Source organism: Podarcis erhardii, assembly GCF_964252035.2.
Source record: "Podarcis erhardii genome assembly, chromosome: 5".
Lineage (NCBI taxonomy): Eukaryota > Metazoa > Chordata > Lepidosauria > Squamata > Lacertidae > Podarcis > Podarcis erhardii.
The window spans coordinates 41849730-41867229 of NC_138509.1; the positions used below are offsets into that span (position 1 = coordinate 41849730).

Here is a 17500-nt window from a genome sequence, read left to right on the forward strand (position 1 = left end):
TGCAAGTGGGCTTGAGTAACCTGCAAGCCATGACCCCATTGGGTGGTAGTGCGGAGAGTGACTGTTTGATGAGTGAACATAAGATACCCATGGCCTTTTGGTCTTAGTAAGAGTTAGTATTCTGCAGCGTATGCGCACCTGAGAGGCCTCCAAAAGAAGGGAAGAGGAGTTCATTGAGTTTTATAGTCATCCCATCTGTTTCATTATGGCAGTGGTAGGCTGCTGCGGCCTGTGGGCTAGATCCTTATCTCTCCTACAGACCTTGGGTTAAATTCGACAGGTGGGCAGAGTTGCCCACCTTTCAGTCACTTGGCATCACTATGATGGTAGGCGTCCTGTTTTTGCTCAAGGAGATGATCAACTATGTATACCCCAGCAATCAGCTGATAGTTGGGTGTTGCGAAGTACTGAGCACATGGCAAATCCTCTTTGGTCAAGCCTCATTTTTACATACCCCACATTTGATGTCATAGGTGGAGGTTAAGTGGGTGTGGCTTGACCAAAATAGCCTTGTGGACCAAATGAGGAACCGTGCCAGGACTGCTTAGGCTTGAGGGCTGGAGGTTCCCCACTCTTCCATTATGGCATTAACAATGGATTATGCCCAGATTTTGTAGCCCTCATGGTAAATAAATAATTTGTTAAAAGCCTTTGTTGGGTACAAAGGTGGACTTGTACCTCCCTCCACTAAAAGACAAGGCAGCGTACATACACACTGTGCTGGTTTTAACCCTTGCGAGTATGTTGAAATGTTACTCAAGCTATTCTAAATCCCAGTGGGACTATGGTGATTCTGCCTGGTATTTCTGTGCTGGTTTTAACCCTTGCGAGTATGTTGAAATGTTACTCAAGCTATTCTAAATCCCAGTGGGACTATGGTGATTCTGCCTGGTATTTCATGCTTACATTTTGAATGAAATTAATGAGGTGCTCTGAGATACCATGTTTGGAAATACATTTTGCTACTGAACAACAACAACTTCTCATGACGCAAAATTTGGAAATAAGGACATGCGCTGCAATTAATGTGCTTCAAGTTTATTTATTTATTTAAAACACACGTAATGGTAAGGTATAACAATGCCAGAGAGCATATTTTTGAATTTTTTATCACTAATTTGTACATAATCCTTTTGACATTAAAAAAAATGAGTGCAGGAAGCTTACTAGACTGAAAAGATGAATGTGTATCAGGGTCATACTCCTTTACTAATATATCCTACTGACAATGTCATCTGGAAGAGATGTAATCAATTAATATGTACAAATGAAGTACATTTATCTTAAACAGACACTCCTTTGCTAGTTTATAATGACTGTGGAAAATACTAAAGCCTGATAACATAGAACTTGCAAAACATGTTGCTCCGAAGTAACAGGTTTGTGACATAACTGAAATGTATACTAACTACCATGGTACAGTTTTGTATGCCCCTGAATTCTTGTTGGAAAGCTTAGGTGCACATTCTGAGGTGGCACAGTGGAGAAGACTCTACAATGTCAGTCAATGTGCATTGGATTGGATGTAAGATTTCAAAGGTTGTAAACCCTAAGGGGGAGGGAATCTGAAAGGTAGTTCTACCAACTCATGCTACACCCAGTTAGACTCCTTGTTTATTTAACATGACTATATTATGCACAGAGAAGTGGTTCATAACTCAGAGCACATATTTTTGGACGGCTTTTTTATTATTTCTGTAAACCACTTAGAAGTTTTCTTACAATCAAATGGTATATAATTTTTGTTAAGTAAAATAAAAATAAAGGTATATGAGCACCAACCATCTTTCTACGGTCAGGCATGTATGCTACAAGTATCAGCCACAATCCAGCATAGAATTAGGCTAGTTTTAGCCGCTGAAGTCAGGGCATTTAAGCATGCCAAATCTTCTGATGGATTGTGGCCATGAGCAAAGAGTACCAAGAAGAAAGCGCCCCCTTTAAGAGAAAATCTGAGGTTGAGGGAACCGAATAGGTTGAGGCCATTGGCAATTGTTATTATCTGGTCACAGTGCATCCTGACTTCCTAAAAGTTCTCCTCTTGGCTGTCTTAGTGAGACAATAATTAGTAGTGGCTATAGCGGTGTTAACTTTGGCAAGGTTTATAGCAGGGATATCAGAACCAGTTGAGTCTCAGTAGAGCTGAGGTGAGTGGTTACTTTGGAAGTCCTTTAATAACACTCATTTGTTTCAAATGGTCTTTTCCCAATCAGCTGTAGTCCTTTTCACTAGATGGAGGCTGGAATACCATGTTGGAGTCTGTTTTTATTTTTGTGACTCTGTTTTTATCCTTGTGGTTTTCATTTTCTGTATAAGTAATATTGATTTTGTTTTGTTTTAGTTAATACTGATTTCTTGTACTTGTAGTTTTTATTAATATAAGCTGCTTTGGATGGGGTTTGTCTGGAAAAGCACCATACAGATATTTTTAAAAGCTATGGTCTTCCAGATGCTGTTGAACTACAAACCCCATCATACCCGACCAGCTGTTCTGAGTGGGGCTGATAACATCTGGAGGGCCATAAGTTCCCCAAGAATAGCCTAGTTATTATGATATATTAAGGAATTTTATATAGATGAAATGGCAATTAAAATAGAGGATATGTGCAGGTGTGGTAAACACTTTAGCAGACATGTTCCATGGTGGTTATGATGCAACACTGTAGTTTATGGATTTCTTTGAGTGTCTGATAACTAAAACATCTGAAGAACTACTTATGTTATTAGCTCCCCAGAGCCTAGCTGGTTTTATACTGGGAGTCTATTCTGAAAATGTCTATTTGCAAGTAGTCCTGCTCAGCTCTGTCAGGATACCTATAAGTGTTTATGTTGTGGGGTCCTCTCTCTTTTCCTTTTTCTTTTTCTAAAAAGCAGTTATTTATAATCCTGATACATTAGCTAATGTAAATGGATAGTTCCACAGACTTCAGTGCACGCACTGATGAGAACCTGGCCTCAGTCTTTAAAACTCAATAGATAAATGGAATTTATTGAATGGTTCTCTCCACATAAACTTTCATAGTTTTACAGTGTTTAAAAGTCACATTCTCATAAAGATCAATTTATTCTTTGTCCCTTTCACCAGAAGTCATAGGAAATGTTAAAGAACGACATTTAAGTGAATCAAAGTTACTAAAACTGCTGTGGCTGCAATTAATTTACTGGAAGCATAAAAATAAAGACTACACGTTTCAAATGCTTTTTAAGGGGCACGGAAGCCTATGTGGCTACAGAAAGTAAGAGGAAGGGTAAGGTCACAGCCTGTCTGACCTGGAAACTTCAGTCTGATTTGTATTGCCCCCAAATTGATGGGGACAATGAGATAATCATTGGAAATTACACTCACCATTGAAAACTGAGCCAAACTTCACTGTATTTCACAATATGAAAATTATGTGGCCCCATAAGAGGGAGGGGCAGAATCCCCAGGGCATCTGTTTTCCATCAGTGTCCCACCATGCTTGCAGTCTGGCTTGGCACTCTAACATTTAACCTTCTCAGCATGAGGTGGAACAAAGGGCAACAAGGCTGCAGAATAATGAAACAAGGGTGCAGTGTGGTGGAGAAAACTGCTTTTGAAAAGTACAGAAGTTGAGACATTTAAATGACGTGTGTGTGTGTGTGTGTGTGTGTGTGTGTGTGTGTGTGTACACACCAATATAAAAGTACCAGATTTTAAACACAAGTGAAAACAACAACACAGCCCCCCTGCACCAGGCCCTATTAGTCACATATAGTAAGATTGCTGTTCTGTTTCTCAGCAGGCTGAGAGGAAGGTCTATTACCATCTATCCATGCCTTTTTGCCTGCTGCTTTCAACTATTGTAAAGATACAATTACCTTGGGAGATTGTGGCAGTTCAGTTGATTAGCACGGTGAATTAAAAGAATGAGTCACAAATGACATGTCCAGCTCTTCTCCACTAGTCCTTGGAATTCCCAGTGTACCTCACCCTTGTTGTAAGAAGGTCAAAAATTAGAGAGACATAACAGTTTTCAAGCAGCTAGCACTTAGGAGCAGAATTAACAATCATTCTGTATGTAATTGCCAGTTAGTAAATTGCCTTCTAGACTGTAAAATGCAATATAAACTGGTGGGCACCTAAAATTAAATTAATGAGATATTTGCTGCATTTAAAAGTGAACAGTGCAAATTAATAATTGAGTGCAGTACTTGTTTTAATATTTGTCAAGTAGTGTATCACTTGCTTGTTTAATGACAATTAAAATTGTTCTTACCTGAAAATAAAATTCTTGGCGTATTTAAATTAAGCAGCTTTCTGCAGGTTAGATTCATCATTTTACTTACTAGCAGTCATTGAAGGTTCTTAAATTAAATATCTGAGATTACTTTTTAATTAGATTATAAGCATTGCAATGTTATTTGATTATGGCAAATTGTGATTTGTATGCTTCTAAATGGAATTATGTTGCAGTTAGTATTATTTTTTTAAAGCACACATTTGAAACTATGAGGAATCATTATGTATGTTGTCTTTAAGAAAACAGTAGTATGTGTACACCAGTTTGGGTGTAAGCATGTCACTATTTTGCTGGAGTGCATTTTACATAATAGTTTCCTGGTGGGCAAAAGAAAACCATGCCAAGCCGTATCTCTTTCAGCTAAGTGTTTTGCAGCCCATTTCTACCCTCCTCCTCAGTTTGGTTAACTTTTGTTCAAGCAAAAAAGAGTACAGGGATTCAAGTATCACTTGCAGTACACGAAACCCAATTGCAACAACAAGGGTAAAAATATCCAACACCAAAGCAGAAAAATCTGAATGCTGAACCATTTCTAGGCCTTTGACACATTCATTAGTTATCAGAATAACAATTATTCCTGCACAAAAAACCCCATTCAGCTTCAGACTTATGAAATGATTACACAAGAAGTAATCACTCCTCTTAATAGACTACTTATGTGTAATCAAAAATGCATGATACTCCTACGCTTGCTCACTATTGCAGGGAGGGGAATATCTTGTATTTGTAACTGTATTTTTGTTCCGGGTGTTCCAAGGTTAACCATCTGCATATTTATCCATTTTAGCTAGTACACATTGTTTTTAACAACTTCACCCTATGTAAAGATCTCACAAGCTTTGAGCATTTAAGGATCTTCCTTGTAAATTCCAGTGTGGCTTTGTCAATGGGACTGCTACACTGTGTTCAGAGTCAATAGCTCCCTTCCATCACAGCCAACACAAACTAGCTGTCTCATAGGTCAGTGCTCTTTAAACAAATTACTTGTATCCACAGAGCAAATGATTGTTAATTGCCTCCCACAAATCATACTATTTTTACTATGCTAAACTAAATGCTAATGCCTTAGTTAAATTCAAACCACCTGATAATTTCTTGTACATATTCAATTATAGTTCTTAACCACAGAACTTTGTCATCATGAAAAATTATTAATAAAACACAGATAATGAATGGTTAACATTGGTTGGCTAGCACTTAAAAAGAACACTTACTGCTGTTTTGGCATTCCTAGCAATTCTAATTGTCTCCTGCTTGCTTTTTAATTCTTTCATTATCCACAAGGCATCTTTCTCTTTTTATAGTATTGGTTATTTATTGATCAGGCCAATAAATCTGGACCAATACAGTTACCAGGAGGTCCTTAAAAAGTGGGACATATATTCTTATCTTTTTATCAGGATGGTTCTTTCTAAAATGTTCTTCAAAACTGATTGGCTAATTTGTGCCACCCCACCCCCCAGGCAAAACTGTTACAGCCGATACTTTAATTTTACTATGTTTTAATTTTAAAACAAACAAATATTATGCTAGATATAGCTTATCTAGCAAAAAACATATTTTATAAAAGCTGAGATGGGAAGATTCTGTTTAGATACTGAGATTCTGTTTAGCATTGTCTTTTCATTTTCAGTACGATAAGCATTTCAATTTGGCTGGAAATAATGGAGATAAATTTTTTTGATTTGGTATCCTATCACACTGACAATATCTTAAGATTGCATAAAACAGCTCATTTTAAACCGCTGCAGTTCCAATAAGTATAACGTGGTCATTGTTGTCCCCTTTCTTTTCTGTCTCAAAGGAGACCAGAAGAATGAGACATACCATTTGTGCTATTGCACAAGTAGACTATTTGTTCTAATCAGTGACACCCATTTACTAGAATTGCTTAAAATGAACTATACCTCATACAGAAATCGCACATTTAGAGTGTTCCATTCATCATCTGAAAATTGAGGGCCAGTAAACTTTTCTGTTCCTCCAGCGGGATCATAGACATGCATCAAAATGTTAAAAAATGATTGGTGAGAGAGAACTGTCACCCATTTATCAAAGAAAAGGAACATTATTTGCTAATTTCCCAACCAAGGCAGTGACAGGGTGCTTCGTCTTTAGACCCATGGTGACCAACATGGCCTTTTTGTTATTAGTACAAGTCAAGCGCTTTTTGGCTGTTGCTAACAAGACACATTTGTCTATCATCAGAGAGTGCTTTATTTCCTCCACACACCCCCTCCCAAGTAGCTGTGACCAAAGTCTGATCTCTGCATCACAACTGGCTCCACTTCTCCAGGTTGTGGCAGCACTGGGTAAAGGAGGAACTTATAAATCACAGAGTTTCTGCATGAAGGTGAAGTTATTGACTCTGTGGTACCAAAACTGACAAAATAGAACGGCAAGGAAATACTCATTCATCTCGCCCTCCCCTGCCCCCAAAGGACAAAAGGGTCATTTCCTTTTACTCAGTAATTGATAAAAATATGATCACATGCATAAAGCTCTTACTTTGTTTTCACTGATACTTTTTCTCCCAGTTCTTCTTTCCTCTCTACTGTGCCTATGAAAACATCATTACACGGGACAAATGAAAGACACACTATATCAAACAATTTTTTTAAAAAAGCATTTTTGTTGAATAGGCATTTCATCTTTTCCTTCAATAACCCAAGGTTTTGGCTACTGAAAACTTTTACACACATCTTCATAACTATGTGGTACCACGTGCTTCCAAAAATTGGTATTACACAAAGCTTAGCCCAAGTCCCACCTTAGGCTCCTTCCACATAAGCCTCAGTTCTGCCAGTCAACTCTGCTACACCTACCCACCCACCAAGTGGTTCCCAACATTTAGAAATAAGGGCAAACTTGACATGATGCTAAATGCAGCTTTGCAATCAACATACAGACTTTTAAAATGCAAATTCCATCCATGGGGGAAGAGAGCCTGATACTTAACAGGACCAGAGCAGGCACCGAGGGGAAATGTACCCCATTCCTACTTACTGCATTCCTGAGGAAAATGCCTCCTCTGAAGCTGGTATTTGCTTTGTGGGAAAATGCCAGAGGGGCATTTTCTACTAATCCAAACCACGCCCACCCATTGACGTCACTGGTGATATCAGCAGGACATGGTTTAGTCCTGCATTGACCATGTGCCCTCTTTCCAGCAGTGAACAGGATCTCATAGTCAAGGCAGCAGGATTTAATCCCTGTGCAACAGATGATGAGTGAGGATTAAAGTGTTTCTCAAAAACAGTTTGAAGCAGCTGCTACACTTCTGCTGCAAGTCAGTGGGTAGCAGCAACAGTGGAGTGAGAGAGAGAGTCCCCCCCCCATCACCACCACCACCCACCCTTCAAATCAGGTGCTTCAAGCAGCACTTTTGAGAAGCGTTTTAAAGCAGCCTCCATGTTCCCATTTCAGCTAAAATGGGGTTGTGTGGATTGCCTTATAGCACTCTTTGAAGCATCCACTTTCCCATGTCCATTAAATGGGAGAAAGGAAGTAAACTGCCTTAATGGACTAGCTTAGAGAACAAAAGCTGCCTTCCGTCTTATTTTTGCCACTTCTCAATGGTGTAGGCAGCCCCAATTGCATAGGTGTCAGGGACTAGCAGAATGCACTGAGGAAAGCAGGGCTAGAGTCCAACTCCAGAGAGGCAGGCAGTGGCCGGGGGGGGGGGGCTGTACCAGCCATGAGGCGAGAATCAGAGGCAGGGGGAGTTTCAGAGGTGGGGGAAGAGGCAGGCCAGGCTAGTGAAGGGCCGGGTGCTTCCACACTGTCTCCCAAAACAAGGAGAGAATTGAAGTGGGAAGAGCAGAAGCAACTTCCACGTAGGTGTAGTCTCTGGCTACATGCATGCTGCCTGTTTGGGGCAGGGACATAAAACTGGCGGAGTGGTCCCCCGTTGCTCTGACTGCTCCATAGAGCACAGACTTGGGAATAGCTGCCTAGATGCTAGATTGGTGTGTGTAGGTCTCCAGAGCTGTAGAAGCAGCATAAGTTATCTTTGACAATAAAGAGTTAACTCTGTCGTGTGCATTCGTTGGCTGGGAAGCACCCTTGGCAATAGGCTCTAGAGTTGTGGTGTTGACCCCATTACCCAGGTTAGACTACCAAACTAAAGAGCCTCCATTGGATCATTTCCTAGACCCTGGGTGGGGAACCTCAAGGCCAGGAGCTGAAATGCAGTCCTCAAGGCTTTACTATGTAGCCCTTGGGAGTCTCCCCAGATCATTCCTTTTCTACCCTCTTCTTGAGTGTTCTTGCTGGGCTGGAATGTGTTCTATAACTTTGATAATGCCTTTTTCTTGCCTGAATGGAGAGATGTGTTTGTTGAAACCTCTGGATTGTGCATGTCTTGCCCGTGGCCTTTGTACAAAGGCAATGGCACATTGGTTGCTCTTCTCATTCCTGCCACTGGTCACACTTTTATGCAGCCCCTGGAAGATTGCCTGTGAGGGAATGTGACCCTTGGGCTTACAAGGGCTCTCCACCCTTGTCCTAGTCTGCAATGCTTTTTTTCCTAAGAGAAAGATAAATTTACAATTCCTTCCTGTAATGAGTTTAAACTATTTGATGCTGAGACTCTGGCCTGAGCCCAAGCACATGCAGCACTGCTCTATATTTGGAGGTACCTATCTACCATTCACATTGTTGAAACACATTTAGAAAGGAGGAGAATTTGAATTTGGTTTCCTCACCTCCAAACAGCACTGGTTATTATCCAGCTGGAGCCCCATGCATGGTTCTGAAAATAAGAATAGTGTGTTTTGCTCTAGGTCCTAAACGTCACAATAAAGTATTGGGAAGTGTGCATTCAGCACCTGTTTGCTCCCATGATTCTCAGTTTAGCACAGGATGTACATGTGGAAACCTGCTTCCATACATGTGTTGTCTTTGTTACATCAGGGCACTCTGTACCATTTTCACGGTACTCTTTTGACTGCGGGCAGAATGGGACTCAAAATATCTCAAGGACTACAGCTGCAGGCAGCAGAGGAATAAATCTTTCATGCTGCATCCACTCAAGGGTCAGCTGGAATTCAGTCTTTAAAAGGTGGTGCAAATCTCTCTCTTTTACTATAGTGCCCACCGGGAGGAGTAAGCACCAAATATGAAGAGGGACAAGCACAACTATGGTTTGCATTATTAAAATATATCTCAATTAGTGAAGCATCTTGGAGTATTTAATACTTAAAACAGAACGTATTGTTCACTTTGACACAGTAGTCTTGTTTCTGTACCCTATTGGAAAAATACTTCTATCATATTCACAAAATGATAAATAATGTTGGTAAATATTCTGCCACATTAGTGAAATGTATTCTCAAAATGCCATGCTCCTTTGTATTAACCTAAATATCAAATGCTAGTAGTTTTATTCCACAAAAAGAATATGTATGGTTTTAGTTACTATTTGGATACTACTTCTATCTTAGAATTATCTAACTGTTGTAGCATCATTAGCAATGCATCAATCCCTAGGTAATAGTCTTAGTGTTGTCATCCACTAGGAATTCAGAATTGTGTGGTCTGTTCAAACACTCCTTTGGTTCAAACTGTTTCTTTGCTAGAGACCTCTGGGTAAATTGTTGATTTTTTTTTGTTAATATACTTGGTGGAACGTTCATGGAAAGCCTGGAAATGCAGCAATATAATATGGTGAAAAATATTATATGGTGAAAAATGAAAACATGTGCCCAATTCTTCTAGGAGGTAGTGCATTGGGAGCAGACTTCCTTACTCTTATCCCTAACTGCATGAGGAACCATTAGTAGAAATAAGTGCTGTGTATGTGTGTTGTTTATCCATGATCCAGCTACTGCAGCTCTGTTAGAAAATTTGCATTAACACCATTCATCTGTTTGGGAACTACACCTTGCCATTGTAACCTACTCCGTCCACCCCACCCCCCAAGATGATCAAGGCAAAATGATATGCATGTTGAGTACATGCACTAAGTATGTAACCCTAAACACTTTTACTAGTAAGCCCTGTTGAACTTGTGGAGACTTTCTTCCAGGGCTTTTTCCCCCCAGCCGGAACTCACCAGAACTTAGTTCCAGCACCTCTCAGGTGGAGTTAGGGCTAGCGTGCATGGTGAGTTCAGGCACCTCTTTTTCTAGAAAAATAGCACTGTCTTCCTTCTGAGTCAACATGCATAGGATTGTGCTGGAACACTTTGTAGGTGACAGTCTGGGAGGAAAGGGGCGTCTTGCTTGCTTGGACAGAGGCGGAGGCAGGCTTGGGCTCCATCCGCCTGCCCGCGTGCACCTTTGAGGAAGCCCCACCCCACCCTTCTGGTTTGTGTGAGCTGGAGCAGTATGAAGGCCTGCTCAGCTGTAGGGATGGACAATATATCTCAGCTGCTGCTTCCTCCCCCTAAGGTGAGACATTGTGATATATCAGTATATCACAATATTTAGCTGCTGATATATCGTGATGTTGAAAACCAGGTATCGCCCAGCTCTAGTTATATAACAATATGGAGAGGGAGGGAACATATTTGCTGAATTACTATGAATGTAATTTTTATGAGGATCATTAGTTTATTTTGCTGTAAAAGCCGGTCAGATTTAAAAGGATTAAAATCACTTCAAAAAGCTGACTTGTGTCAAACTGCACATGACATTAGTCTCATTGTTCTGTCCTTAAGTGTAAGGGTTTGGGTTTTTGTTGTTTTTTTAAGAAAAAGCCAGCACAGAAGTCCTGATCTGGATCAGCACCTTAAGACCTCTTGTTGTAGAACTGATCCAGACTGGGCCATGTGTGCCTCCAATTTGCATCACCCCAAAATGCCCCATTCATTTTATTCATGCCCGATTCAAATAGCCTTCATGCTATGTGTCAACAACACCCTGCACTTAGAAACAGAGCTATGTGACTAATGCCACTTTTAGTTTGGCCATCAGGCTCAGGCTTTAGCAGGCCTCCATGGAAATGGAGTCCCCATAGTTGAAGAAAATCAGCAGTAAAAACCTCTTCATGTGAGGCCCCTTGTTCGCATGAGAACAAGGAATCTCTTGTTCTCTGGATTGTTTCACAACCGACTCTCCGTTTATCTCAGGAGATCACAGTGTAATGTAGGGAAACTGGCTATAGCTATGTTAAGCCTAAACTATTAGATACTGCATGAATTAAAACCCTAACCCTGGACCTTGACTTGTTCTTGGAAGGCAATATGAAGCCAGTGCAAATGCTGGAGTGTAGTACCCTCTTGAAATCTCACCCCAGATAGGATGGATGCTGAATTCCGTACAAGTTAAAACTCATGAAGAGGCATTAAGAGCAGTCTCAAAACAATGCAAGAAAGCACAATAGGTCCGAATTGTTCAAAAGGGTTTTCAGCCTTTACGCCAGACAGAGCTGGTGAAAAACTTGCCTCATTACTGTGACAACCCGGGATCCCTGGTGTTCAGGGAAAGCTGAAGGCTGTGAGTTCAAGCAGCTAAGAGACAAAAGTTAGTTATCCCAGAATAAGGCTGGGATAATTAGCATCAAAGTTAGCTTTTTAAAACTAAATGAAATTGCTCCAAATGAAAAAAGAAGCAAGACTGAGCTTTGCATACTTCAGCCTTTGACTCTACAGTACAATATTGATAATCAGTGATGAGTTGACTGTACCAGCTTTAGACTTCCCAGATTACCATGTCACAAACTATCTGGACAACCTCAGCCACAAACCTCTCAAACCTAGTATTAAAATTGTAACTTTGGGTGCAGAGGTTTATGGCCACTTCACACACCATATTTTTCACAAGTCCACAGAAAATATTTTACAAGTATCCATAAAAGTTGGGAAAACATACATTTATGAATGCCTGTATTTTGCAGGTGAACATGTCATGGGTCAGAATCAGCTGTGGTTTGGTTGTGTGTGTGCATTGACTACCATACAGTCTGAAGCAGTCCTTGGACTTAGCTATATTGATATCACTACTATGGACACCATCTTGGATCAGTCCAGGGCTACTTCACACATTACATTTCTAGATGAGTCCCTTTGTTTTAAGTAGGTGCATAAAATGGAATGCAATTGCCACATATACTAATCCATGAACTGTGATTGGCTAAAGAGTGTAAACTTGGTGGCATTCATGAGTTTTTCTCTGCATCATGAATAACGTTGGCCTGTTCCTGAGAGCCAAAATTTGTTGAATGTCTTGGTAATAGGCCAGAGGATAGCTTAAAATGAATTATATATGTGATCAATAAAAAGATAATTTAAGCAGTAAGGCTACTGGGCTCAAAGAAATTTGGGCAACTGATTTTAAAAAAACAAATATGATAAATTGGAAGCACTGTATGTGTTCCATGTTGAAGGTGGTGCTTAACTGCTATTATACTTTTTCAAGTTGAGGCAAATTTTAAAAAGCCTATCAGTAAATGTTGATACGGGTGTAATTCTGTGAGAACCTATATACATATGTGGTGAGAGTGTAGGGTGACCCAAACTTTAAAGCTGTGGGTCTTCTAAGAGATAAAGAGATACTGGCTATGGTTTCCCACATCATACACTGCAAAGATGCCGGCTTCCTTGTTTATATTCCCTGATGCTTTGCAGCAGGTGGCCTGTAAAGCTTTGATTTGTTGTGGCTGCTGTTAGAATTTTCACCCCACTGGTGCTAGCCCCTCTCAATTAATGTTGGGCCATTCATTACATTTGTTAAATTGTGAGGGTAATGCCTCCAGACCACTGAACTCACGAGCCTTGCTTTGGATATACTTAATACCACGATGGTAAAGGAGCTGGTTTATTTGGGCATGATAGTGAGTAGAAGGACTTTGTTTCAGATGTCCTGTTTGTTTATTCTGCTCAGTTGGACTACATACTACCAGAGAGTGCTTGGTTTGGTTTTATTTTGCCTTTTGTTTACTTTTGATGTGATTTGTTTTGTTTGAAAATGTAAATTAATAAGTTCATTTTAAAAATATGCAATAATATTGGCTTTGGACTAGATACCAAGTTGTTTAGATTTCCTGCTTGCTTCTGTTGTTTTTATAATCACTAGGATAACCAGGTGACACAAAGCCAACAACAGAACAAGAAAAAAGCAACATAATATTTATTTATTTAAAGGAGCTCAAACTTATGACTGGCAATGGAGATTTTCCTACAATAGGACCTTACTGTCAACTATAGGTTACCTAAAATGATATCTCAGTTGACATATGACTTGATAAGTTACTACCTAGATGGATAACTTTCCATGCATTAAAAAAAATACATTTTTAAAGCAAGAACCTTTTTTTTATTTGAAAGCACCTCCACATAAAAAATCTCCATTCACATGGAAAGCTTTCACATGAACATCAATCTCTTTTTGATTTTCAAGATTTCTAGATGCAATGGGGTCAGTGGTAGAGCATGCAGAAGGCACTTAGTTCAGTCACCAGCATCTACAGATAGGGCTGGTAGAAACCCCTGCCTGAAATTCTAGAAAGCCACTTCCAGTAAGTGTAGACAATACTGAAGAGTGGACTGACTAAAAATAAGGTATCTGAAGAAGTGTGCATGCATAGAAGTGTGCATGCTCATACCAAGAACTGACTTAGTTGGTCTTTAAGGTGCTACTGGAAGGAATTTGTTTTGTTTTGACTATGGCAGACCAACACGGCTACCTATCTGTAACTAAAAATAAGGAGATGAGGACAAAGGTTTTCCCCCCTCCCCCAAGGAAATGACACACAATTACATTCTATTGTGGTTGATTTCTACGATATGGAGACTGGGCAAAATTGAAAATTAAGATGTCAGTGTTACTAATACAGTACAGATAATAAGCTAACAGCCTGTGATACGTAATGAGTAGAGACTTAAAAGAAGAAGCTATAGATACAAGTCCCTACTCTTAAATCACACTTGGTGTACTTGGGCAAGTCATTTTCTGTCAACCAACACATTTCACAGGGCAAGTCCCAAGATCCTTGGAGGTGTCCTTGGGGGGGGGGATACATAATTCCTGCCCTCACACCTGAAAATCTGAGATCTGTTGCTAGCAAAGCAGTAGAAGCATCAACGGAGACTTTGTGAGAATAGGAGACCAATCTACTATGTCTCAACAAGCTACCATAATACTCAGGAGTTCTGATAGATATGAGATTAGTCTGCCAGCTGTTGTGAACTGGCCATACTAAGGTCCTTCTTCAAAAGGTATAATGCCAGAGTGTTGATTTCACTCCCAGATGATCAAGCAACTGCTGAGTTTTTTTCTAAGCCTGCAGACACCCAATGCACCCACAGACATATTCATTCATGAGAAAGATTCCTTTTTGAAGTATTCTAAGTGTTTTTGTTTTATTTTCTTTGCCCTAAAGAAAGTGCTGGCTAAAACACGCTGGGCTCTTTATATCCTTCATTAAAGTTTCCCATATATTTCAGCACCATTTTGAGATTTTGATTCTTTTCCCCCTTCTCATCTATCACTCTTGATATTTTCTTGGAGAGCTGATAAATCAGGGCTCACTGGCTAGCCCCAGGATGTACCCCATGGACATTGTCTCCGGCATCCAGGCATCTGTTGTGGACATTTGCCATCTGTTGCAAACTGCTGAAAGCATCCCACTATCTGGCTTGGGTGGGAATCTGGACTGGTATCATTCCTGATACTTCTTATTTCCCTGTAATAGGGTTCTGTCCTTCCAGAGGTTGATATAGAAGTTCCCTTTCCTGTATATTTGGCTGCACTCCAGCTAAACTTGAATGTCCTCAACTCATGTTTGGAGAAATAAATGAAGTATGTTTGCCTGGCTTTCTGACATAAGCTATGAAGCCACATGGAAACTAATGCTGTATCATTCTGATGAATAGCATCCATGGAGGACTCTGTCATCAAGGCCATACAGAGGGAAAACAACCTTAGTTGAAAGAAACCTGCCTAAGCCACTATGTTTACTTTGGGCTTGTGGAAAAAAAGGAATTGATCTCTTTGGGAAATAAGATATCGAGTGGCTCTGACGTTGCGGTGTTATCTCTTGAGTAAATTCCAGAGTGTGAATGGCTTTGGTCAGTTCTGGAAAGTACTTGAAGGGAAGTCTCTGTTCCTGTGTTGGATTTTGTCTCTTCTAAGTGGCCATCCTTTTTTCCTGTGACTGAATCTTTCTGAGGCTAGGGTGACCATCCTGATTCTCTCCAGGCTTCCCTCACCCCTAATCATTGGGCCATGCTGGCTTTGGCTGATAGGAATTGTAATCTACATCTGGAGGGCACCATGTTGTCTATCCCTGCTCTGAGGAATTTGCCATGTGTGAAATGTCAGTAGGAATGTGGTGTGTCCCATCATCTCCTCTGTGTATTTGGGGTTAGTGTAGAGAAAGGATGTTTCACTAGGGTGTTTTGGGAGGCTTGATTGTTTTTCCATCCCTTTTTCCATCCAAAGGCAAATCCCTGAATTCTTTGGGGTACTGAAGAAAGAACAAGAATTTCAGCTTGAGAAGTAAGAATACCAGTGTCACCCTGTGCTGTGGCACCATGACTAGGATTTACAGTGCCCATTTGTCTTGTGGAACCACAGAAAGTGAAGAGTGAAGTCTCTGACAGGCAATTTCCTTTGCCTGCTCTCCTTTCTCTAGGAACTTTGTTTTTGCATGTTGCCCACATAAGCCTGGGGACAGTGAGGAATAATACTTGGGGCCCCTTGGAACGGCCCAATTATTCAGTGGTCTCCTGGCCCTGATCCAAAGCCATGAAGTTCAGCCTAGGCTGATCATGAAACTGAAAAATGGCACCCATTACATCTGCAGGCGCTATCATTGTGCCTGGCATGGTTTTCCCAATCATCTTGAATACTTCTTTATAAAGGTGAGATGTAAATAAATCAGAATTAGCAATGCATGGTGTCATCCGCTGGTCTCTAGCTGGGCCACCACTGTTTCCTTGCTTCCTGAGAGGTAGAGGGGAAGTAAGCAATGCTTGCAGCTCTTATAATCTATTCTCTCCACTTCCATGCAAATGTGGGGGGGGGGCAGAGAGAGCTTAAAATATTTGTCCAGAGATGTGTACTGCCTGAAGTGCCCTAGCCTGGAAAAACAGGCTGTTGGCTTAGTTTCTCACTCAGCATGGTTCAGTTACAGCAATCGCCTCTCTTTGTAGTGAAAACAAGGAACAAGTATCTGAAGAAGTGTGCATGCACACGAAAGCTCATACCAAGAACTGACTTAGTTGGTCTTTAAGGTGCTACTGGAAGGAATTTGTTTTGTTTTGACTATGGCAGACCAACACGGCTACCTATCTGTAAAAGGAACAAATTGCTGTTCTTGTAGCAGTTCTCCAATTCATAACCCTGAAAGGGTTGGTGAAGGTGGATTGAGAGCGGATTTGCCTGTAAATATACTACTCAATACAGGCCATATCGGAGATATGGCAGGTTCATCTACACAACACTACAATAAAGTGATGATCGCAAAAAAAGTCATCCTTTGGGGAGGGCACCCCAGTGCATATAAAAGTTACGCTTACACTATACTGTAGTCTATTAAGTGTGAAGTAGTATTATGTTTTATAAAAAAATCTACATTCCTTAATTAAAAAAATAGTGTACTGCTAAAAAAATGCTAACCATCACCTGAGCCTTGAGTGAGTTGTAACCTTTTTGCTGATGGGAGGATCTTGCCTTGATGTTGATGGCTGCTGACCAATCAGGGTGGTAGTTGCTGAACTACAGTGTGGCTGTGGCAATTTCTTAAAATAAGACAACAGTGAAGTTTGCCCTGTCAAATGGTTCTTCCTTTCATGAACGGGCAGGAGGGGGAAAATCTGTCTCCACTAGCCAGCTCCACTTGTGTTGCCAGAAGAGGGGCAGTGGTGGGCTTCCTTCCCCTGGAAGCAGCTGGGCTGTTTAGCAATAATTCCATGGAAGAATCCACAGGTCCTGCTCCCTGCCAACAGACAGGGCCAGTCTGAAAAAAACAGGAGTCTGTCCCCTTGCTAGGGTCAAATAGCAACTCTGGCTTCTGACAAGGAGGCGGCATTCTCCTGGAAGTGAGGACTGTCCTCTGGTTAACATAACCAATCAAGTGACCAGTGGTTTTCCCAAGCAACCAGTAAGTAAAACAAATACTGCATTTCAGTCCTGAGTTAGGTATGCTCAAGCCTGGTTTTAGAGGGCTAAAGTATGTTTAACTGTGTTAGATTCTGGCTAAAATAGTTCTAGTTTCTTAGTAGGAAAAGAGAGGCCCATAGTATATATGTTGTCCTTAGTAGTCCAGGGATATTAGTCCTGCTTCAACAAGCA

At 40.6% G+C, this 17500-nt stretch overlaps 1 protein-coding gene across 23 annotated transcripts in view; it reads left to right on the forward strand.

Annotated features, from left to right (window-relative positions):
* Positions 1-17500, forward strand: part of EBF3 (EBF transcription factor 3) — a gene marked incomplete at its 3' end in the record, with an annotated part of 663555 nt that overhangs the window by 139300 nt on the left and 506755 nt on the right. The window lies entirely within an intron of this gene.